At 41.7% G+C, this 23955-nt stretch overlaps 1 pseudogene; it reads left to right on the forward strand.

Moving 5' to 3' along the window:
• The first annotated feature begins 15578 nt into the window (after positions 1-15578).
• The window catches only part of LOC128580969 (RNA-binding protein 39-like), a 67484-nt pseudogene continuing 59107 nt past the window's right edge, over positions 15579-23955 (forward strand).

The following is a 23955-nucleotide window of genomic DNA, read 5'->3' on the forward strand; positions in this document are numbered from 1 at the left end:
ATAAAGTTAGAAATGATGATAAAGAGAGAAACAAGAGACATAGAATAGAATTTTTAAGGGTGGGAACTCAGAGGACCACTGCCCATTTGTGGAGTTCTGGTGATGGCCCTGAGCATCTGTTTTACTCAGCTTTCTTTTTTTATCATTACTAAGTCATATATACACAGATCATGAATACATGTATCCCTTTGTGGGATTCAATGTGTTGATTATTTGTACAAATTAGAGTGCTTACATCCTACTAATTAACATAGCTTTCAATTCATTTACTTGATCACAGTGTTAAGACTTTTGTGTTCTATACTTGATAGATTTGACTTGTACCCTTGTGATATGCTCCATAGATGTGGTCCCACCATTAACTCTTCCTCTATTGAACCATCCCCCTCCCTCCCCATCTCCTTCCCCTTCCCACCTTCATTGTGGGCTATAGTTGTGATTCATCTCTCATATGAAAGTGTGAGTGATTATAAATTGGTTTTATAGTAGTACTGAGTACATTGGATCTTTTTTCCATTCCTGAGATACTTTACTAAGAAGAATATTTTTCAGCTCCATCCATGTAAACATAAAAGAGGTAAAATCTCCATCTTTCTTTAATGCTGCATAGTATTCCATGGTATACATATACCAAAATTTATTAATCCATTCATGGATCAATGGGCACTTGGGCTTCTTCCAACACTTGGAAATTATGAATTGAGTTGCAATGAACAATCTGGTGCAAATATCTTTGTTGTAAAGTGAATTTTGGTCTTTTGGATATACACCTAGTAGAGGAATTGCAGAATCAAATGGCAGGTCTACATTTAGATCCCTGACTGTTCTCCAAACTTCTTTCCAAAAGGAATGTACTAGCTTGAATTCCCACCAGCAGTGCAGAAGTGTTCCCTTTTCTCCACATCCACACCATCTTTAGTTTTGGGATTTTGTGATGTGGGCTACTCTTACTGGAGTTAGATGATATCTCAAAGTGGTTTTGGTTTGCATTTCTCTGATGATTAAAGATGATGAGCATTTTTTCATATGTCTGTAGACCATGCACCTGTCTCCTTCAGAGAAGCTTCTGTTCATGTCTCTTGCCCACAATGAAATGGGATCACTTGTTCTTTTCTTATTAATAAGTTTTAGTTCTCTGTGGAATCTGGTTTTTAGATGTTTGTCAGAAATATAACCTGCAAAAATCCTCTCCCATTCTGAGGGCTGTCTACTTGTTTTACTTACTGTGTTCTTGGCAGTGCAGAAGCTTTTTAATTTGATGAGATCCCAGTGATGTATTTTTGATGTTGCTTCAATTGCCTGGGGTGTCCTCCTCACAAAGTATTCTCCCAGGCCAATTTTTTCAAGCTATTTCCCTGTACTCTTTCTAAGAATTTTTATAGTTTGATGTCTTAAGTTTAAGTCCTTTAACCAGTGAGAGTCAATTTTTGTTAGAGGAGAAAGGTGTGGGTCCAGTTTCAGTCTTCTACAGGTTGCCAGCCAATTCCAGCACCATTTGTTAAACAGGGCATCTTTCCCTCAATTTATATTTTTGATAGGCTTATCACAAATCAAATGACAGTAAGTGTCTGGGTTCATCTCTTGGTTTTCCATTCTGTTCCATACATCTACTCTCTATTTTTGTGCCAGTACCATACTGTTTTGATCACTATCAATTTATATTATAGTCTGAAATCTGGAAGCATGATACCTCCTGATTTGTTTTTATTTCTGAGTAATTTCTTGGCTATTCAAGGTTTTTTTCTGTTTCCATATAAAACAAAGTACTAATTTTTCCATATCTTTAAAGTATTACAGAGGTGCTTTAGTAGGGATTGCATTAAATCTATAGCTTACATTGGGGAGTATAGACATTTTAACAATGTTGATTCTTCCTAGCCATGAGCATGGTATATTTTTCCATTAACATCTTCAGCTATTTCCTTTTTCAGAGTTTTATAGTTCTCTTTATAGAGATCTTTCACGTCCTTAGTTAGAGACACTCCCAGATATTTCATTTTCTTTGGCACTATTGTAAATGGAATAAAGTCCTTGATTGTTTTTTCACCTTGAATATTGTTGGTAAATATAAAAGCTACAGATTTGTGAGTGTTAATTTTGTATCCTGAGATTCTGCTGCATACCTTGATCACTTCTAGGAGTTTTGTAGTTTAGTCCCTGGGGTTTTGAAGATATACAATCATATCATCTGCAAAGAGTGACAGTTTGATCTCCTCTGATCCTATTACTCAGCTTTTATTGAAATTTATTTGCCTAGAGGGTAAGCTGAAGGAGAGAACAAAGAAGTTAGTAGTTTCTCTGAATGAGTATATCAGTTATTATTATTATTATTAACTTTAAGGGTCTAAGTAGTCTTGAGAAATCTGAAACCTGAGTCTTGTGTGAGGGACGTCACATACATAGATTTTTAGGGAGGTGTGAAATTCTGTTATTTCCCTGTGGAGTAAAATGCCACTGGTGTCAATCTCCTCTGAGGAATTGGTGGGAGAGAGGAAACTTTCTTTTTCATCACCACCACAAAGGGTCTTCCTCTGTGATAGGGGATAGAAGCCCTCTTGTCCATATCTCAGGGCCCAAGTTGTTTTCTGCCCCGGCCAAACATAAATCTTTATAATGGGTATTTGTTTTACCTGTTTACCAGACAAAAAATAACCTAGTTAATATTTTTTTTAGGTCTTGTCATAGTTTCTTTTTATGGCCACTTTCTTTTTTAGTGTATTCACAGACCCAACAGGGGTGTTTATAAATTATATTTCTAATAGGTCAGAGTTCTAAACAAGACAAAAAACTTGTTCAAATAAACAAATAATTGTTGAATTAAAAGTAAACTAGCTGACTTTTCTTTTTTCCAACTTCTTCAACTTACTTTTCAATTTTCCCTTTTTCTGGGGGTGCCTTTCCCTGCCAAGGATGGGATCTTCAGTCCCCATTCTGCCTACAACAGTGAGACCCCATCTATAAAAATAAATAAATAAATTAGCTGTGCATGGTGATGCACACCTGTAATCCCAGCTACTCAGGAGGTCCAGGAAGAAGGATCACTTAAGCAGAATAGTTAGGAGGTTGCAGTGAGATCTGATCACACCACTGCACTCCAGCCTGGGTGAAAGACCAAGACTCAGTCTCAACAAACAAACAAACAAAAGTAAAGGTCTCCCAAATGTAGACCCTGAGATAAGGATTCTAGTGAAAGTTTATCAGTGAGGTGACCTCAGAAAACACCATCTGGGGAGTTAAGAGGACTAGAGATAGGGAAGAGAAAGAGTCACTAACAGGTGTGTTGAAGTTATACAGTGAAAAAAATAGAGCTTAACCTCTGCAGGCACATCCAGGAGGCAGCAAAGAACACACTCCTCAGAGTTAGCCTAACCGAACGGTGGTGGGGTTGTCAGTTATGGGTTGAGTCCATCCCCGGGTGGGCAGGGGAGGGAAACACCAACCCAGAGGCACTTCAGGCCTGGCCTCCAAGCAGACAGAATGGGCTCCACTTGATATAAGTCCATTGATAACAAAATGCAGTGGCTGGCAGATGTCAGGCACCAACAGTGTCTCCTACAAGCTACAAAACTGGCTGCAAATTACACTCCTAAATTCTCAGAAGGAAAATCTCCACTTGCTTCATCATTCTCCTTTCTGTTCTAGGTAAGGTAAATATCCACCATGGAGCTATTATCTCTGAAGAAGATTTATCAATGGCTTTGCTTCCTGTTTGTGGATTCAGTGACCCTGCCAGGTTAGGCTGCAGTTAAGAGCTAGCATGAAAATACAATTTTTTTAAAGTACATATATATATCACACATACTAAAAAGTACATATATATTATGCATACTTTTTTTTATTAAATCATAGCTGTGTACATTAGTAGGATCATGGGGCACCATACACTTGGTTCATAGACTGTTTGACACATTTTCATCACACTAGTTAACATAGCTTTCGTGGCATTTTCTTAGTTATTTTGCTAAGACCTTTACATTCCACATTTACTAGGATTCACATATACTCTTATAAGAAAATATATATATATATGTATATATTTCCAGCAGGGAGGAGGATAACAAAGCTGAACGCCAAATCTGGAACCAGATTGCTGGGGGTTCAAATCCCATCTCCATTTGCCTCAATATTCTTAAATATAAAATGGGTCCATTAACAGTAAGATCTACCTCCCTGGTGGTTGATGTGGGTCTCCCAGGAGTTGGCAGATACAACACACTTAGAAGGGAGGCTAGCACACAGCAAAAACATTGAGTGTTGGCTATCTCAGTGGCAAGAACAGGCATCAGGCAGCCCTGCGTTCAAAGCCTGACTCTGCAGGGTGTGCCCCAAGTGTCTGTGCCAGGTAACTCACCTCTCTGGGTCTCAGTTTCCTACCTGGAGGACAGAGATACTGCTCAGTGCTGCCCAAAGAGATCCTTAAGTGCTGGACACATGGCCTGACAGGCAAGTGGGTACAGGCAGGTCCCAGGTTACAAATGAGATAGGTTCTATAGGTTTATTCTTAAGTTAAATTTGTATGTAAGTTAGAATGGGTGCACTTACCTACCACCTCTGATAGCCTCCATTCTTTTTTTTTTTTAAGTTTTTTTTTTTTATTAAATCATAACTGTATACATTGATATGATCATGGGGCATCATACACTCGCTTCATAAACCATTTGACACATTTTTATCACAGTGGTTAACATAGCCTTTCTGGCGTTATCTCAGTTACTGTGCCAAAACATTTACATTCTTAAGTGCAAATCAGTCAGGTGTCAGTTGGGTGTTTGTAACTCGGGGACTTATTGTAATAGCCTCCATTCGTATGAGTCTCATGTCGGTCGGATGTTTGTAACTCAGGGACTGCCTGCATCGCCTGAGCCCAGTAACCAGTGTTGCTATGGTCCCTAGACGCGCAAGAAGTCAGACTCCCCACATCCCAGGGTGACAGAAAAAGGCAGGTTTGTCCTCCTCGTTGAGAGGTACAGAGAGCCAGAGGCCAGGGACCTACTACCCGGGCAGAGGAAGTCTGAGCCCGGCCAGAGCCGAGGGAAGGGCCTCCCAAAATAGTTGGCGTCTAAGCTGAGACCTGAGAACCAGCGGCCGCCGCCGAGCTGCGCGGAGGACTCGCGGCGGGGAGGGGAGGCGCGGGCAGGGCCATGGCTCTGCGGACGCTGCTCTCGGAGGAGGCTCCCTGGTCTCTGCGCCTTCTCTGCAGAACAGAAACGCCAGCTCTGCCGTGGTGGCTTTCTTAGCCTTGGTTTATTCTGACTTCTCATTTACCTGGTTGAGATGTGACATCTTTGTGTTCTTCCTTTCCCGATTTTTCCCCTTTTGTTCTTTTCTTAAATTTTTGTTTTTAGTTGATAAATAAAAACTATATATTTATGGTGTACAACATGATGTTTTAAAATACAAACTGGCTAAATCGCAGTAATTAATGTATCTTTAACCTCTCATGCATATTGTTTTTTGTTGGCAAGAACACTTAAAATCTATGCCCATGTTTGAGTACACAATACATTGTTCTTGAGTCAACATATTGTACAATAGATCTCTTGAACATAGTCTTCCTGTTTAACTAAAATTTTGTATCTTTTACCAACATCTTCCTGCACATGCCTTGTTAACATGCTTCCAATCATTGAGTACAGGGAAAAGGCCCAAATAGCCACAGGACTCACCAAAGGAGTTGAGAGGATTTCCCCCAACAAATACCAGCTCTGCAGAAATCACAGATGTAGCTCTCTCCTCCCACGTCCCTCCTGGTAATATTACCCCACCCCCATTCTCTCCCTGATGATTCCCTGTGGAGTAATATTCCCTCCTAGGAGGGACTGCCAGAGACCTGCCCTCTCTTCTGTGATCTTTGTTCGATGTATGCAGGACTGTGGTTCCTAGACAGTTCAATGTGGTGATTTTAACACATATCCACAAATTCTTTGACACTCCTTCCTTCAAGTGGTGGAGCCTAATTCCTCTCTCCTTGGGTGTGGGCAGAACTTAGTGACTTGCTTCTAATGAACAGAAAAAGAACATGACACAATATGTCATATCTGAGACCAGGTCACAAGAGGCATTGTACTCTTCTCTTTGCTCCCTCTTTGCAGGATCAATCGCAGCACTCCTGGCTGATCACCATGTTGTGAGGACACTCAAGTAGTGCTGTGGAGGAACCCAGGCCTTCCACCAATAGCCACATAAGTAAGCTACCTTGCAAGCAAATCTCCCAGCCTCCTCTGACGCAGCTCCATCCAAGAGCTTATCACCTGAGCAAGATCCTGAGCCAGAACCACCCAACAAAGCCACAACCAAATGCCTGACCCCCAGAGACAAAAGGAAAGTAAACTTTGCTGTTTTAAGCATCTCAGTTTTGGAATAATTTTGTTACATAGCAAGAGATAACAAATTCACCTAGGAGGCAATTTTATCTTCAATGAAATAAGAATACTAATGTGTCTGCTTCACAGGGTTTGACACTTAATGTACAATCATAAAACCCTGCCTGGCCCAGATTAAATGCTTAACCATTTGTGTGATGCTAGCTGGCTGTTTTGTGGTTATCTCTTGGGTGCATGTTAAACAAAGGAAGAATTGTTCATGAGTTTCTTGGGAGAGTGATAGAGAATCTCTAGAACCGTTGGTCCTCCTTCCATTTAAACAATGTAGGGCAAATTCCAGGAATTGCCATGGCATCTGGATATTGTATGGTGTTGGAGGGAGTTTATTTTGGCATATTAATGCATTACAGTGGTGTAATAAGCAGTGAGGGTAAACTGAGGTCAGTTTTCATCACCATCTTGACTTTAACTTATTTTTGCTGGTTTCTCTACCACCTTCTATTTTGTTTTGTTGTTTGTTTATTTGTTTGTTTCTTGAGAAAGGGTCTCTTCTGTTGCCTGGTGTCATCATAACTCAAGCAACCTCAAACTCCTGGGCTCAAGTAATCCTCCTGCCTCAGCCTCCGTAGGAGCTGGGACTACAGGCACCACACCACCATGCCCAGCTAATTTTTCAAATTTTATTTAGAGATGGGAATCTTGCTATGTTGCCCAGAATGGTCTCAAATTCCTAGCCTCAATCAATCCTCCTGCCTCAGCCTCCCATGGTGCTTGTATGACAGGCATGCACCACTGCCCTGGCCCTGCCTATCTATTATAAGGGATCTTGGTTCAGGTCTTTATTGAGCAAGACCTACTGATTCCCTCTCTCAGGCAAGAGTTTAGAATTTTTTTAAATTAAATCATAAACGCATAGATCATGTATCCATTAATGCATGTATGGGGTACAATATGCTGATTTCATATAAAATTAGGAGCATTTACATCACACTGGTTAACATAAACCTCATCTCGTTTACTTAATTATTGTGTTAAGACATTTATACTCTATACTTAATAAATCCAACAAGTACCCTTGCATTATGCACCATAGGTGTGATCCCACCATTCACCCTCCCTCAATATTACCTCCCCCTTCCCCTCCTTTCCTCCCCTCCTCCCTCCTTCATCCTGAGCCATAATTGTGATCTATTCTTCATATGAAAGTGTGAGTGATTGTAAATTGAATTCACATTGGATACTTTTTCTTCCATTCTTGAGATACTTTACTAAGTAGAATACGTTCCAGCTCCATCCTTGTAAATGTAAAAGAGGTAAAGTCTCCATATTTTTTAAGGCTGTATAATATTCCATGGTGTACATATACCACAATTTATTAATCCATTCATGGGTTGATGGGCACTTGGGCTTTATCCTCAGGACAATAAAAGTGAGTTTAGCAAGGGAGTCACAAGCTCAGGTTGGTGTGCTACTACAGAGAGATAACAGACATGATGGGGCCATAGGTGAGCAGATGGGGAGGAGGCTGGGACTGCATCCAGGACAGAAATATGGGGGTGGGATAATGCCATGGATGAGCTTCCTGTGGCTGCCACAACAAATCACCACAAAGTTTGGGACTTGAAAATAAATGCAGATGCACTTTATTATAGGTCTGGAGGCGACAGCCCTACATGACTCTTAACGTAGCTAAAATCAAAATGTTAGCAGGTCTGCCTTCCTTCTGGATGCTCTGGGGGAGAATCTAATTCTTGTCTTTTCCAGCTTTTGAAAGCTATCTGCATTCCTTGGCTTGTGGCCCCTTGTTTTATCATCAGAGCCAGCAATGTAGTGTCTTCAAATCAGTCTCTCTCTCTGTCTCTCTTCTGTCTCTCTCTGTCCATCTGTCTCTCTCACTCTGTCTCTCTCTGTCTCTGTCTCTTTCTGTCTCTCTCTATCTCTGTCTCTTTCTGTCTGTCTCTGTTTCTGTCCATATCTGTCTCTGTCACTCTGTCTCTGTTTCTGTCCATATCTGTCTCTGTCTCTGTTGCTCTGTCTCTGTCTCTCTCTGTCTCTGTCTCTCTCTCCATCTCCTCCTCTCTGTCTCTGTCTCTTTCTGTCTGTCTCTGTTTCTGTCCATATATGTCTCTGTCTCTCTCTGTCTCTGTCTCTCTCCTTCTCTGTTGCTGTCTCTTTCTGTCTGTCTCTCTGTTTCTGTTCATATCTGTCTCTTTCTCTGTCTCTCTCTCCGTCCCCTCCTCTCTGTCACTCTATTTCTATCACTATCTCTTCTTTCAATCTCTCTTCCTCTCCCTGACCCTCCTGCCTTTCTCTTATTAGGACACTCATAATGACATAGGGCCCCCCAGATGATCTGAGATTAATTCCCTGTCCAAAGATTCTTAAATGAATCTCTTCTTCAAAGTCCCTTTTGCCATGGAAGGGAACAGATCCACAGCTTTTAAGGACCTGTAGGGCCGTGGACACCTTACAGAGGTGAGGGGAGCACATTACTTACACAGGTAGGGTCTCTGGCACTGGTGAATAACTAAATACACAAAACCCCAGACACCCATCAGACCCACAAGAGCTGATCCAGGCTATAATCTGAACTGCAGAGATCCTGTGGGGGTGCAGGCAGTGTATGGGGACGAGAAGGTGAAGATAGGCAGGAGGAAATGAACCATTATTATGGTCCAGCTGCTTGTAAAAATCTAACCCCTCATGACTTTACCGGCAAATGGGTAAAGCAAGGGACGCTCAAGATTGAAGAAGTCAGCTGGAAGGAGCCCCATGGACACCACTTGCTGCGGCCCGCCAGTCGAATGTGTCTCAATCTGAGGTTTTTTCAGGGCGAACGTTACAGGTTGATTGGAAGGTCGACGCAGGATGGTTTTTGACAGACTACTAGACACCACAAGTGATGATGGAAGTAGCTGTAACTTTACTGAATTTTAAGAGTGTCTTTTATACATTTTTGACAAAGCATTACAAATCACAAAAGACATTTTTATGACTTGCAGGTGGTCACAAGTTCTTATCTTGTCTTACAAACGCAGGCATTCAACCATCTATCTTACACAGTGTTTTGCCAGCAAGGGGGAACAAATGGCAGCTGTGAGGTAGCTGATAAGCAGCAGTTACTTTTCAGCTCCTTTTATCTAAAGTTGAAATGTGTTTTTTAACATATAACACTACTTTCTTTCATAGTTTTAGTTTCATGATTATATATAGTTGTTATGATTAGAGGTGTATTATGAATCATATAAGTGATTAAAGTGTGAAGGAAACATGAGAAATAAAAGGATATTGTATGAAAACTAAACTATATTGAAAGTGAGGTTAGGAAAGACAAGGTTAGAGATAGGGGGAAAGGGTGGGTGGATATCAGGTTGGAAACATTTTGTTTATGGTATTTACATTCTTTTGATGCACTGTATACTTTCAAGGTTTTTGTTCTAAAGAAGTGGTTTCATTAGTAACACTTGGTTGCTTCCCCTTATCTAGGAATGTCAAGGCTTGTAACTTTTCTTAGTTCTTTAATTGGTCTCAGTTTCTTATGATCTCTCTTAAAAACAGCTGAACATATTCTTTTATGTATAATGTTTGACTACTTCTATATATTTTTACTCTAATTAGTAACTATATTTTGATTCATAGTTAATTGCTTGTTAAACATTAAACTACTTTATTGATTTGTGTTACATATGAAAATTAGTGAAGTAAGACATTTTTCTAAGTAAAGTTTTACTAATTAGTGAAGTCAGATGTTTTTCTAAGTAAAGTTTTACTGCAGGAGGTGTCATGTTGGAACATCCTGTTTGCCGTGCCTGCATTCTCTCGATGTACTATTTCAATTCACTGACATTTATGGTGGGGACGTGCTGTTGTACAGGCTCTCTTGGAGCCACTGAGTCCGGCACAGCCATACTTGCTGTGTTTAATTGTGGATCAGTAAGTCACTGTGTTTATTTTTAGTTTCTCAAAACAATCAGGCAATAATCAGTCATTCAACTGAACAGACAGGTTTCAGGGTAAAAGTTTCTTAGGCTTTTATGCCGCACCTCATGACTTCCTACGTTCACTAAAAGGCATGCTAGGCAACTTATGTGCTGCTGTCGCAAACCAGGGGGACTGGGGGCAACGCTCCGAGGAGCACCCACCGCCTTACCACAGTTTTTACAACGCGGACAGAGCCATCCCGCCACGGCTTGATGCCGGGGGTGCGGCAACCACTCACTGCACAGTGAATGGGAAGAGTGTGCAGGGAACCTCTGGGGCTCTGGGGCAGCCCTGCTTCACCTGAACATGTACTTCTATACTCTGAACATTTCCATGGTTCCCTACCACCTTCAGGATGAAGTTCAAGTTATTAATAAGGTGCTCAAGACCCTTCCTAGTCTTAGTCTTATCTCCACACTTGTCTCACTGCCCCCCCCCCACAGTGATTCTAAAAGAATTGAATTGCCACCAGGGTGGCACCTGTGGCTCAAGGAGTAGGGCGCCAGCCCCATATACAAGAGGTGGCAGGTTCAAACCTGGCCCTGGCCAAAAGCTGCAAAAAAAAAAAAAAAAAAAAAAAAAAAGAATTGAAGCCCCCTGTAGAGAGTGATATTGGTGCTCTGCCCTATCTCCCTCTACCAGCTGGTGCACCCATCCCCTCACTGCTGTGAGTGCTGCCTCCTGATAGCTTTTAGTTTCTCCCTTCTCCAGAGAACTGCCTTCAGCCAAATAGTTGCACAAACCCTCAGACCCAGTGCATGGGTGCAAAAGACCAGCCCTGGGCCTTCAAAGTGAGGTCAACTTGGTGGTGCCATTCACATTCTGTGGGTGCTGGCTGAGGCTAAACCCCAGCTCAGACACCCTCGTTGCTTAGCCCTTCCCTGCCATGCCCCAGTTCCTTTGCTCCTTACCCAGCAGAGTTGATAATTTGTTAATTAGGTAGTTTCTCAAGCATCTATTGGCAACTAACAGGTGTGAGATGTCTGTCAGGGCAACTCATTGGAAACTCAGTGCCCAGGGTTTTCTCAGAGGGAAAGCAGGTCTTTCCTTCTGGTTTCCACAAACAGTATGAGAATGGTGAGAAACACCTCCCAATCCAAATTTCTGGACACCACAAAGAACCAACTATGTTATCTTGTCATGAGCCAGTGTGGCAAGGGGAACAAACCAGAGTGGAATTGGTGGGGAATGAGGAAAATACAGCATAAGAGAAGAGATGAAAATGAAAGATGGGATGGAGGGAGCTGACTGAGCTGATGGCTGCAGCCACCACCAAAGCAGAAAATCAGCTTTATTTTGTAGTATCTTTACAGGGTTGTCCAGGGAGAAGTAGACAATATGGGGAAATACCATAAACAAAAGACATAATTTTGGTCTTACAGTACAATTGTAAAATGTAAATGACTATAAGAAAGACAAATCATCATATTAATGGTTTCTACTCACCTTCATTGACATATGACAAGAAAGAAGGGAAATATCACGAGGATCTCTGCATAGTTGGCAAAACAAAGGAAGAACTTTGTTGACTTAGTAGTTTCTACTCAACTTCATTAACATGTTATAAGAAGTAGGAAAGCAAAGATCACAAGGGTCTCTGCATAGTTAACTGGACAAAGAAAGAGCTACGTGACTTCTGACAGAGGGAGCATGAAGAAAGGAATATGGCTGTTTCAGGAATAGTGGAGAAGCAGTTGGGGGTTCATTCCCTGAATGTTCCCCAGGCTGTGAGGTCCCTGCCATCTCACAGCCCGCTCTCCACACTATCTCACTTCTGCACAGGTATAGGATACCTGTGTGGGGTGAAACACAGACCAATCAGAATGCACTCTGGCTAACATCCCAAATAGGATACCTGCATGGGGTAGAAAACTGACCAATCAGAATGCACGCTGGCTAATAACCCAAGGCAAGATTGTAGGACCCATGCCTAGTGTCAGGCACTAACCCATTAGTAGCTGGATTGTAGGGTGTCTTAGGGTAATGCTTGGATATTCAGGGGACTTGGAGTCATGACTACTTACCATCAAGAATGAAAGTTTGCCTGTATTTTAGCCATTCTCCTCCTATGCTCTTACTTGAAGAAAGATAAAAATATAGATCCACAAAATGACTCATATATAAACATTTGCAGGAGTTTTATTCAAAATTGTTAAGCATGGGGAAAAATTCAAATGACAATCAACAGATAATGGGTTTGTACAATGAAGATATAAACCACTAAAACCCTCAAGGACATGGCTGAATCTCAAAGACATCATACTGAAAAAAGGAACTGACAAGAAAGAATAAAAACTAAAGGGGTCCTGTATTATTCAGGGTTATCCAGAGAAACAAAACTAATAGGAAAGATGGGGAGATAGAGAAAGAGATTCTAAGGAATTAGCTCACAATTTTAGGGTTTCAAGTCCAAAATCCATAGGACAAACTGACAGGCTGGAGATTCAGGTCAGAATTGATGTTGCAGTCTTGAGTCCAAAGGCAGTATTTCTACATTTCTGTGTTGCAGTCTGCAGGCAGAATTCCCTCTTCAGAAACCCTCAGGCTTTGCTCTTATGGCCTTTAACTGATTAGGTGAGGCCCACTTACATGGCAGGTCATCTGCTTTACTTAAAGTCAAGTGACTATAAATGTCAGTTATATACTTTTTAAAATTTCCCATAGTCTAGCCAAGTTGACACATAAAATTAACCACCACAAGCCTATGTATATGAAACTCTAGAAAACTCAAACCACATACAGATGGGGGCAGAAAGGGCAAACCAGTGGTTTCTTGGGACCAGAGGTGGATAACAAAAAATCTGGAGGAAATTTAGGGAGATGGTGAAAATGTTCTGTATTCTGATTTTGGCAAAGTTGTCAAAACATCAAATCTTATGCTGAAAAAGAGTTCCATTTGCTGTATGTAAATTATATCTCAATAAAGATAATAAAATTGACCCCAAAATAAAGAGTATCCACCCTACTGCCAAATTATTTTATGGTGCATGCTACTACATAAAGGGACCTGAAGACATGTATTTTGAGTTTCTCTAATGAAATATAGTTTCAAATTCTTTTTCCTATAGAATTTATTTCATTGCTCAGTAGTAAATATATATGACTTTATTAAGCTAAGCAACAACCAGGCATGGTGCCTGTAATCCCAGCACTTTGAGAGGTGAAGATGGGAGGATCATTTGAGGTCAGAAGTTCCAGACCAGACTGGGCAAGAGCAAGACATTGTCTCTATTAAAAATAGAAAAATTAGCCAGGCATGATGGCATGTGACTGTAATCCCAGCTACTCAGGAGACTGAGGCAAGAGGATTGCTTGAGCTCAGGAGTTGGAGGTTGCAATGAACTGTGATGATGCCACTGTGCCCTTGCCCAGGTAACAGAATGAGAGTTCATCTAAAAAAAAAAAAAATAGCTAAGCAAAAATCTAACAATTTACTTCCTTAAAAACAAAAATAAAACAACAAAAAATGGGTGCAATTTCTGTTTCCTAACTGTACCCTGACTGATAAGAAATATATCATAGAAATCCTTCCCCATCACTACTTAGAGGTTGGGCCACATCCTTTTGAATTGACAGAGTATGCTATGGTGTGCAATTTGTTCATCCACTCCTGCTTGCAGTGGAAAGGTGTTGTCTGCAAGCCTGGCTGCGCATGTACTCTCCCTCTGCAAATTTCTGCAAGGGTTTCTGGCAGAGCTCTAACCCAGTTCCCCAAGTGGTTTTAATTACCATTTCATCTCACCAGAGGCAGAAGGAAGAGCTAGAGGAAGTGCTACTCCAGCCTGCCTTTAGACATTACCAGCAGCAGACTCAGAAGAGGATATGGAAGTGTCAAAGACTAAAGGACAAAATGATAAATCATCACATTTATTCCCCTGAAACAGGGCCCCTGAGTCTAGGCAAACAAGGGCCTGAATTTGAAGAAAGTGGGTCTCAAAGCAATATAGGAAAGGGGACTCCAAAACTGGGGTCTGGCTTCATACAGGAAAGAATTCAAGAGTGAGCCAACACAGTAAATCAAAGGCAAGTTTATTAAAGCAAGAAAAGTTTTAAAAGAATTAAAAAGGAGGTATCCCACAAACAGGGCAGCAGCTATCTCTTAGAGCAACAGAATATCACCTCATGAGTTTTTGGAATCTTTCTTTATACCTTTCATTTAATTTTATGTTAAGTAGAGGAAGGATTATTTATGAAATTTCTGGGAAAGAGGTAGAGAGTTACCAGAATGGAGGGTTCCTCCTCTTTCTGAACCATATAGCAGTGATCCCCATCCCCTAGGCTGTCGACTGGTCCCTGCTAGGTACCAGGTCACACAACAGGAGGTGAGTGGCAGGTGAGCAGGGAAGCTCGCTCGGCTCCCCATCTCTATGGCTCACATGACCATCTGAGTTCCACCTCCTGCCAGATACACGATGGCATTAGATTCTCATAGGAGCAGAACTCTACTGTAAGTTGTGCTTCTTATGAGAATCTAATGCCTGATGATCTGAAGTGGAGCCGAGGACACACACAGCACACTTTGGTATCACTTCTCCCATGCTCAGGGCTCCCACTGATTCTGCATTATGATGAGTTATGTAATTATTTCATTATATATTACAGCATGATAATAACAGAAATACAGTGCACGCTAAATGTAGTGCCTGAATCATCCCCAAACCATTCCTTTCTCCTGTTCCCTAGTCTGTAGAAAAATTGTTTTTCATGAAACAGGTCCCTGGTGCCAAAAAGGTTGAGGACTGCTGCCATTTAAGGTAAATTCCCAGAGTTGCATTCATAAATGGTCCTGGCACTGAGGGGGGTTTCTTTTAGTAAGCTAATACAACATTAACTATTGTATAATGCACAGTGAAGTCTTTTTTTTTTTTCTGGTCATCTGGGCTCTAGCTGGTTTCGGCTGGATTCTTACGCCATCTCTTGTTTTCTTAGAAACTGTTATCTGAGACTTAGGACTATTTATCCAACAAGGACTGCCAGTTCCCTATCTCAAAAGAATATAGAGAAGAAAGAAAATGGAAATCCAGGCCTATGCCTCTGGGAAAGAAGAGTGTTCTGAAAGGTGGAGGGACCTCAAAAATAATATTAATTCTGGGCATAATATTCTTCAAGCTTAGAGAACCAGCTTTTCTGGCACAGCAAACTATTTTCACTATCTTAGCCTATTAGGGCTGCCATAAAAAAGCAGTACATAATTATAAGAAGGACAGTGGGCTGGCTGGTTGCCCAGTGGGTATCCCAGGGCTGACTAGGGCCCCTGAATCGGCTTGCAGGGACATGGACCAGATGACCAGTTCCATGAAGCAGGTACCCAACCCGCTGCCCAAGCTGCTGAGCCTGGAGCAGGGTCAGCGCGGGATTGTAGGCGGCTGAGTGCAAGAGCTTCAAGTGAACTCAGGTGATTTAAATCCTCCAACTTCACTCCAAAAGTCTGTAAATAGGAAGCCAGCTTTCCACAGAGGCTCCCATCCAGTAGGAGAGCTAAAGAACAAAAATTCAGCAAGTAACCTGGTGGATTTGAGCTGCACTAAGAGAGAAGGTTGAAGAACACACATCAAACCCGCTGAGGTGAGCTGCAACCACAAGGATACAAACAAAAGGTACAAAATCCATCACCAAGCAAATGGGAGTCCCCTCCCCAATGAGAACGGCTCAGAGTGCCCCACAAACAATTGGGCAGAGTTCAAAGTTCCTCCCACTACACTCCACGGGAGAGACCCTCTAAAAACTGGACCTACCACCCCTACTGGGGTGCCACAGCGTTCTCCTGCCAGGCATAAAACTGTATATAGTCTCTACCTGGAATTCTGAGCTCCCAGCTCTTCCACAGCTGTATATAGTCTCTACCTGGAATTCTGAGCTCCCAGCTCTTCCCTTCACTCACACTGAGGTCTGGAGGCCAGTCCCCGAGTAGTTAAGAGCCTTGGGTGATTTCTCAAAGGGTGTGGATGGGGCCTCGACTGCAGCTGGTCGGCGCTGGCTCTGGGGCATGGGAGTGAGGAGAGGATGGTCGGTGGAGATGGGACCGCACCGGAGTGGCAGTTCCCTGAGGCACAGTGCGACAGCCATCTTTTGGTGACAATATGGCCAGGCATAAAACTGTGTAAAACTGTGTGTGTTTTCTGCCGGCAACCCCAGGGTCCTAGCGCTCCCCGCGCTCCCCTCTGCTCTCGCTCCAAGGTCAGGAGGCCTGTCCCCCAGGAGTCCAGACTCTTGGGTGATTGCTCGAGGGGTGTAGAAAGTGCCAGGCTGCAGCTGGTCAGTGCAGACTCTGGGGTACGAGAGCAGAGAGAGGACGGTTGGCTGGAAGGGAGCTGCACCAGAGTAGCGGTTGTCTGAGGCATAAAACAGCAGCCCTTTTTGCTACCGAATATTCTGAAGCCACACCCCCTATCTCCCTGGGGAACCAGAGACTCTGAGTATAGGATTTGCCTGAGGAAACTCCAACTTGCAAACCAGGGAAACTCCCAGGGTGGGGCTGACCCAGAGGTCCGCTTTACTGAACCTTTACTGAACCTAACCTGGCCCTCAGGGGATCGTCAGCCTATGGACAATACAAGAGCAAAGACAAGCTGATATGAAACTCAATTCAGCTTCTCTTCTGCAGGAGAACTGCAAAGTTGTTCAGTTCTGTTCTGTCAGTAACATTAATCAGGGGCGAGACTGGACCTGAGTGAAAACCCCCCAACCTGACAACCCGAGGTTGTCAGGCCTCACCTCCTCCTGCCAGAGAGAGGCAGAGCGCAGCGGCCTGGCAGACTTCCTTGTGATTCAGGCAGGTGCAAACTCCTGGAGTACCAATTCACTACAGGCAACTGGGTCAGCCAACTTCAGGGCTATCAGTGACTGGGTGTGACAGCGTTGCAAGGTGGGGAAGGAGGCAGCAACCTTCCCAGACTGATCAATTGGCTTGGTGGCTCCTCCTGACTCCACGAAGCAATGGAGCTGGCCACACCAGAGTAGTCACAAGACCCCTGTGATCCAGTTCCCTGAGACCTCTTAAACTCTTTCACCTGAAACAGGTGCAGACTGAGACAATTGATTTGGACCTTTGCAACTGAACCAAACGCCTGAGGACAAATCAGGTGGTGCCCTGGGTGCACGGTGGTAGGAAGATTTGATTTTTCTTTTCCAATTGTTTGACGGTGGGGGCGGAGTGACTTAATTGCTGATATTCCTCCACATCTGAGACTTCAATCCAGAGTATCTGTTTCACAAGGGTGGAAGAGAAACCAGCTGAAAACCAAACAGAACCACTTAGCCCCACCTCACCAGACAGGGCCCCAGTTTATCAGGCCACAACACTGTACAGGCCCTTGACAAAGCTCCAGCTGGAAAAAATCAAAGGGAGTAAAACAACCATGGAACAGAATCAGTGAAAAAAACTCTGGTAACACGAACAACCAGAATAGATCAACCCCCAAGGAAAGATGTGCCAGATGTAATTGAAGATCCCATTCATAAACAACTGGCTGAGATGTCAGAAATCAAACTCAGAATCTAGATTGCAGACCAGATTAACAAAGTGGAATTAGGAATTCGAGGAGAAATTCAAAAGTTGTCTCAAGAATTTAACAAATTTAAAGACAAAACCACCAAAGACTTAGACACACTGAAGCAAGAATTTGTAGCCCTCAAAGATATGGAAAAAAAAAAAAACAGTAGAATCCCTCATCAACAGAATGGAACAAGCATAAGAAAGGATTTCTGACATTGAAGATAAAGCCTTTGAATGCTCCCAAACTCTCAAAGAGGAAGAGAAATGGAGAGCATTCTCTCCGAGAGCTCTGGGATAATTCGAAGAAGGTCAGTATCCGAATCATTGGAGTTCCAGAAACAGACGAAATGCCCTTGCTGGGCACAGAGGCCCTTCTGCATGAAATTATGAAAGATAATTTTCCAGACATGCATAGAGACTCTGAAATTCAGATAACGGACAGCTTCAGAACCCCAGCATGACTCAACCCCAATAAGGCATCCCCCAGGCATAGCATAATTAACTTCACTAAAGTTAATAGGAAGGATAAAATTCTCAAAGCTGCCAGGAGAAAGAAAACCATTACCTTAAAAGGGAAGAATATTGGAATGACTGCAGATATCTCTGCTGAAACTTCTCAAGCCAGAAGAGGGTGGTCACCGACTTTTAATCTCCTAAAGCAAAAAAACTTTCAACCCTGGATCTTGTATCCAGCTAAACTGAGTTTCATTTATGATGGAGAAATTAAATACTTTAATAACATTCATATGTTGAAGAAATTTGCCATAATGAAACCAGCTCTTCAGGATATTCTCAGACCTATTCTCCATAATGACCAACCAAATCCTATACCACAAAAGTAAACTCACTCAGAAACTTTGGATCAAAATCTAATTCCCACACTGGTGAAAGGATTAAAAATGCCCACTGGACTTTTGAAAAACTCGATACCCAAAACTTCACCAGACTTATCAATATTCTCCATTAATGTCAACGGCTTAAACTGTCCTCTAAAGAGACATGGGTTAGCTGACTGGATACAAAAGCTCAGGCCAATATCTGCTGCATACAAGAGTCACATCTTAACTTAAAAGACAAATACAGACTCAGGGTGAAAGGATGGTCATCCATATTTCAAGCAAATGGTAATCAGAAAAAAGCAGGTGTTGCAATTTTATTTGCAGATACAAAAGGCTTTAAACCAACAAAAGTAAGGAAGGACAAGAATGGTCACTTCATATTTGTTAAGGGTAATACTCCATATGATGAGATTGCAATTATTAATATCTATGCACCCAACCAGAATGCACCTCCATTTATAAGAGAAACTTTAACAGACATGAGCAACTTGATTTCCTCCAGCTCCATAATAGTTGGAGATTTCAAAACTCCTTTGTCAGTGTTGGATCGATCTTCCAACAAGAAGCTGAGCAAAGAAATCTTAGATTTAAACCTAACCATCCAACATTTAGATTTAGCAGCAATCTACAGAACATTTCATCCCAAAAAAACTGAATACACATACTTCTCATCAGCCCACGGAACTTACTCCAAAATTGATCACATCTTAGGTCACAAGTCTAACCTCACTAAATTTAAAGGAATAGAAATTATTCCAGGCATCTTTTCGGACCACCATGGAATAAAACTTGAGCTGACTAACAACTCAGCTCATACAAAAACATGAAAGTTAAATAACCTTATGCTGAATGATAGCTGGGGCAGAGATGAGATTAAGAAAGAAATCGCCCATTTTTTGGAACAAAACAACAATGAAGACACAAACTATCAGAACCTCTGGGACACCGCAAAGGCAGTTCTAAGAGGGAAATTTATAGCACTTCAAGCCTTCCTCAAGAGAATGGAAAGAGAGGAAGTTAACAACTTAATGGGAAATCTCAAGCAACAGGAAAAGGAAGAACATTCCAACCCCAAACCCAGTAGAAGAAAAGAAATAACCAAAATTAGAGCAGAATTAAATGAAATTGAAAACAAAAGAATAATACAACAGATCAATAAATCAAAAAGATGGTTTTTTGAAAAGATCAATAAAATAGATAAACCTGTGGCCAACCAATCAGGAAAAAAGGAGTAAAATCTCAAATCTCATCAATCAGAAACAGCAAAGATGAAATAACAACAGACCCCTCAGAAATCAAAAAAATCCTTAATGAATATTACAAGAAACGTTACTCTCAGAAATACGAAAATCTGAAGGAAATTGACTGATACTTGCAAGCGCGTCACCTTCCAAGACTTAGCCAGAATCAAGTGGAAATGTTGAACAGGCCCATATCAAGTTCGGAAATAGCATCAACCATACAAAACCTCCCTAAAAAGAAAAGACCGGGACCAGATGGTTTCACGTCAGAATTCTACCAAACCTTAAAAGAGGAATTAGTACCTATATTACTCAACCTGTTCCAAAAGGTAGAAAAAGAAGGAAGACTACCCAACACGTTCTATGAAGCAAACATCACCCTGATCTCCAAACCAGGAAAAGACCCAACAAGAAAAGAAAATTATACACCGATATCACTAATAAATATAGATGCAAAAATATTCAACAAGATCCTAACAAACAGAATCCAGCAACACATCAAACAAATTATACATCATGACCAAGTCGGTTTTATCCCAGGGTCTCAAGGCTGGTTCAATATACGTACATCTATAAATGTAATTCAGCACATGAACAAATTAAAAAACAAAGACCATATGATTCTCTCAATTGATGCAGAAAAAGCTTTTGATCATATCCAGCATCCCTTCATGATCAGAACACTTAAGAAAATCGGCATAGAAGGGACATTTCTTAAACTGATAGAGACCATCTACAGCAAACCCACAGCCAATATCATATTGAATGGAGTTAAATTGGAATCATTTCCACTCAGATCAGGAACCAGACAAGGCTGCCCATTGTCTCCATTGCTTTTCAACATTATAATGGAAGTTTTAGCCACTGCAATTAGGGAATGAAAGGTGATCAAGGGTATCCATAAGGGTCAGAAGAGATCAAACTTTCGCTCTTCACAGATGATATGATAGTATATCTGCAAAACAATAAGGACTCTACTACAAAACTCTTAGAAGTGATCAAGGAATACAGCAGCATCTCAGGTTGCAAAATCAACATTCATAAATCGGTAGCCTTTATATATACCAACAATAGTGAAGTAGAAAAAGCAGTTAAGGACTCTATCCCATTGACAGTAGTGCCAGAGATGATGAAATATTTGGGAATTTATCTAACAAAGGACGTGAAAGATCTATATAAAGAGAACTATGAAACTCTAAGAAAAGAGATAGCCAAGAATGTTAATAAATGGAAAAACATACCATGCTCATGGCTGGGAAGAATCAACATTGTTAAAATGTCCATACTAACCAAAGCAATATATAATTTCAATGAAATCCCTATTAAAGGTCCACTGTCATACTTTAAAGATCTTGAAAAAATAATACTTCATTTTATATGGAATCAGAAAAAACCTCGAATAGCCAAAACATTACTCAGAAATAAAAACAAAGTAGGAGGAATTACGGTACCAGACCTCAGACTATACTAAAAATCGATAGTGATCAAAACTGCATGGTATTGGCACAAAAACAGAGAATTAGATGTCTGGAACAGAATAGAGAACCAAGAGATGAATCCAGCTACTTACCGTTATTTAATCTTTGACAAGCCAAAAAAACATTCAGTGGGCAAAAGATTCCCTATTTAACAAATGGTGCTGAATGAACTGTCTGGCAACCTGTAGAAGAGTGAAACGGGACACACACCTTTCACCATTAACTAAGATAGACTCTCACTGGATTAAAGATTTAAACTTAAGACATGAAACTATAAAAATACTAGAGGAGAGTGCAGAGAAAACCCTTGAAGAAATTGGTTGGGCGAGTATTATATGAGGAGGACCCCCGGGCAATTGAAGCAGCTTCAAAAATACACTACTGGGACTTGATCAAACTGAAAAGCTTCTGCACAGCCAAGAACACAGTAAGTAAAGCAAGCAAACAGCCCTCAGAATGGGAGAATATATTTGCAGGTTATGTCTCTGACAAAGGTTTAATAACCAGAATCCACAGAGAACTCAAATGCATTAGCAAGAATAGAACAAGGGATCCCATTGCAGGCTGGGGAAGGGATTTGAAGAGAAACTTCCCTGAAGAAGACAGGTGTGCAGCCTTCAGACATATGAAAAAATTCTCATCATCTTTAATCATCAGAGAAATGCAAATCAAAACCACTTGCAGATATCATCTAACTCCAGTAAGATTAGCTTATATCACAAAATCCCAAGACCAGAGATGTTGGCGTGGATGTGGAGAAAACGGAACTCTTTTGCACTGCTGGTGGGAATGCAAATTAACACATTCCTTTTGGAAAGAGATATGGAGAACACTTAGAGATCTAAAAATAGATCTGCCATTCAATCCTGTAATCCCTCTACTGGGCATATGCCCAGAAGACCAAAAATCACATCATAACAAAGATATTTGTACCAGAATGTTTATTGCAGCCCAATTCATAATTGCTAAGTCATGGAAACAGCCCAAGTGCCCATCGATCCACGAATGGGTTAATAAATTGTGGTATGTGTACACCATGGAATATTATGCAGCCTTAAAGAAAGATGGAGACTTTACCTCTTTCATGTTTACATGGATGGAGCTGAAACATATTCGTCTTAGTAAAGTATCTCAATAATTGAAGAAAAAGTACCCAATGTACTCAGCCCTACTATGAAACTAATTTAGGGTTTTCACATGAAAGCTATAAGCCAGTTACAACCTAAGAATTGGGGGAAGGGGGAAAGGGAGGGGAAGGAGGGGGAAGGTGGGTAGAGGGAAGAGGATTGGTGGGATTACACCAGCGGCGCATCTTACAAGGGTGTATGTGAAACTTGCTAAATGGTCTGTGAAGCTAGTGAATGATGCCCCATGATTATATCAATGTATACAGCTATGATTTAATAAAAATATATAAATAAAAATTATAATAAGAATGTTACCTAACAAATGAAATTGATGTGAACTGGTTCTTTGTACCTTCAATGAATCCCCAACAAAAAAAAAAGGCACCATAAATAAATAAATAAATAAAAATTTAAAAGTAGTACAAACTTGGTGGTTTGAGCAACAGAGACTTTACTTTCTCACAGTTCTAGAGGCTAGAAGTCGGAGATCAAAGTGCTACAGGAGTGGTTTCTTCTGAAGCCTCTCTCCTTGGCTTGCAGATGGCCACATTCTCTCTGCATCCTCAAGATACAGGCTGGTGGAGCCCCAGCCAGGGTGCCTGAGCTAAGGGAAGGACCTGCCACTACCCTCTCTGCCTTGAGCGTGCTGATGCAACACTTTGGGAGGGGGGTCAGGAGGCTCCAGTGGCTAGAGGAGCCAGACAACTGCTGGGGGAACACCTCCAGGTTTCCAGGTCAGGCAGGGAGACCAGTGGTGTATCCACCCTGGCCTCTGTCTACCAGGAATCCCCCCATTTCCTTCTGGGAAAGAGGTAGGGAGTTCTCAGAAGGGCAGGTGTAAATTTACTAGGCCTGGAAATGGAAAGGATTCTATCTATTCATTTGTTAGGCTACATACATATCTCTAGACAAAAGACCCAAGGGGAGATTTTTTTCCAAATGGAGTTTTTCCCTCTGCCAGAAGCTCTAATGCATTCTCTGTATTCTTTTTCCATAAAATAAAGCCTGTCTTACCACTGATCTGTGGTCAGTGGATTCATCCTTTGAATCCCTGAGACCAAGGACCTACTGAAGAAGCAATTCCCATAACATTCACATGGTCCTCCCCAACCTGGGTCTGAGTCCTATCCTCCTCTTTGTATAAGGACACCAGTCATACTAGGTTACAGTCCATCCTAATAACCTCACTCTGACCTAATTTCTTTCTTTAAAGATCCTGGCTCTAAAACTTCAGGAGGTGGAGCATGATGGCGGACAGAATGGACGTGTAGCCTACCTCTCCCAAGCCATCAGGTGAGAGGAAAAGGTGTCTGGACCTTCCCCGTGTGTGGATTATTGGTGTGGACGGACAGCTGGAGATGCTCAGCGAATTGGCTGATTGCTATATATGAGGGGTAATTTAAAACCATAGACTCTGTTGTAGAGATTCTTCCCTGCTTGGCTGTGCTGGCCAGCAGGCCCCTTCCTTATG

The sequence above is a fragment of the Nycticebus coucang genome, chromosome 3 (assembly GCF_027406575.1).
Source record: "Nycticebus coucang isolate mNycCou1 chromosome 3, mNycCou1.pri, whole genome shotgun sequence".
In the NCBI taxonomy this organism is placed as follows: domain Eukaryota; kingdom Metazoa; phylum Chordata; class Mammalia; order Primates; family Lorisidae; genus Nycticebus; species Nycticebus coucang.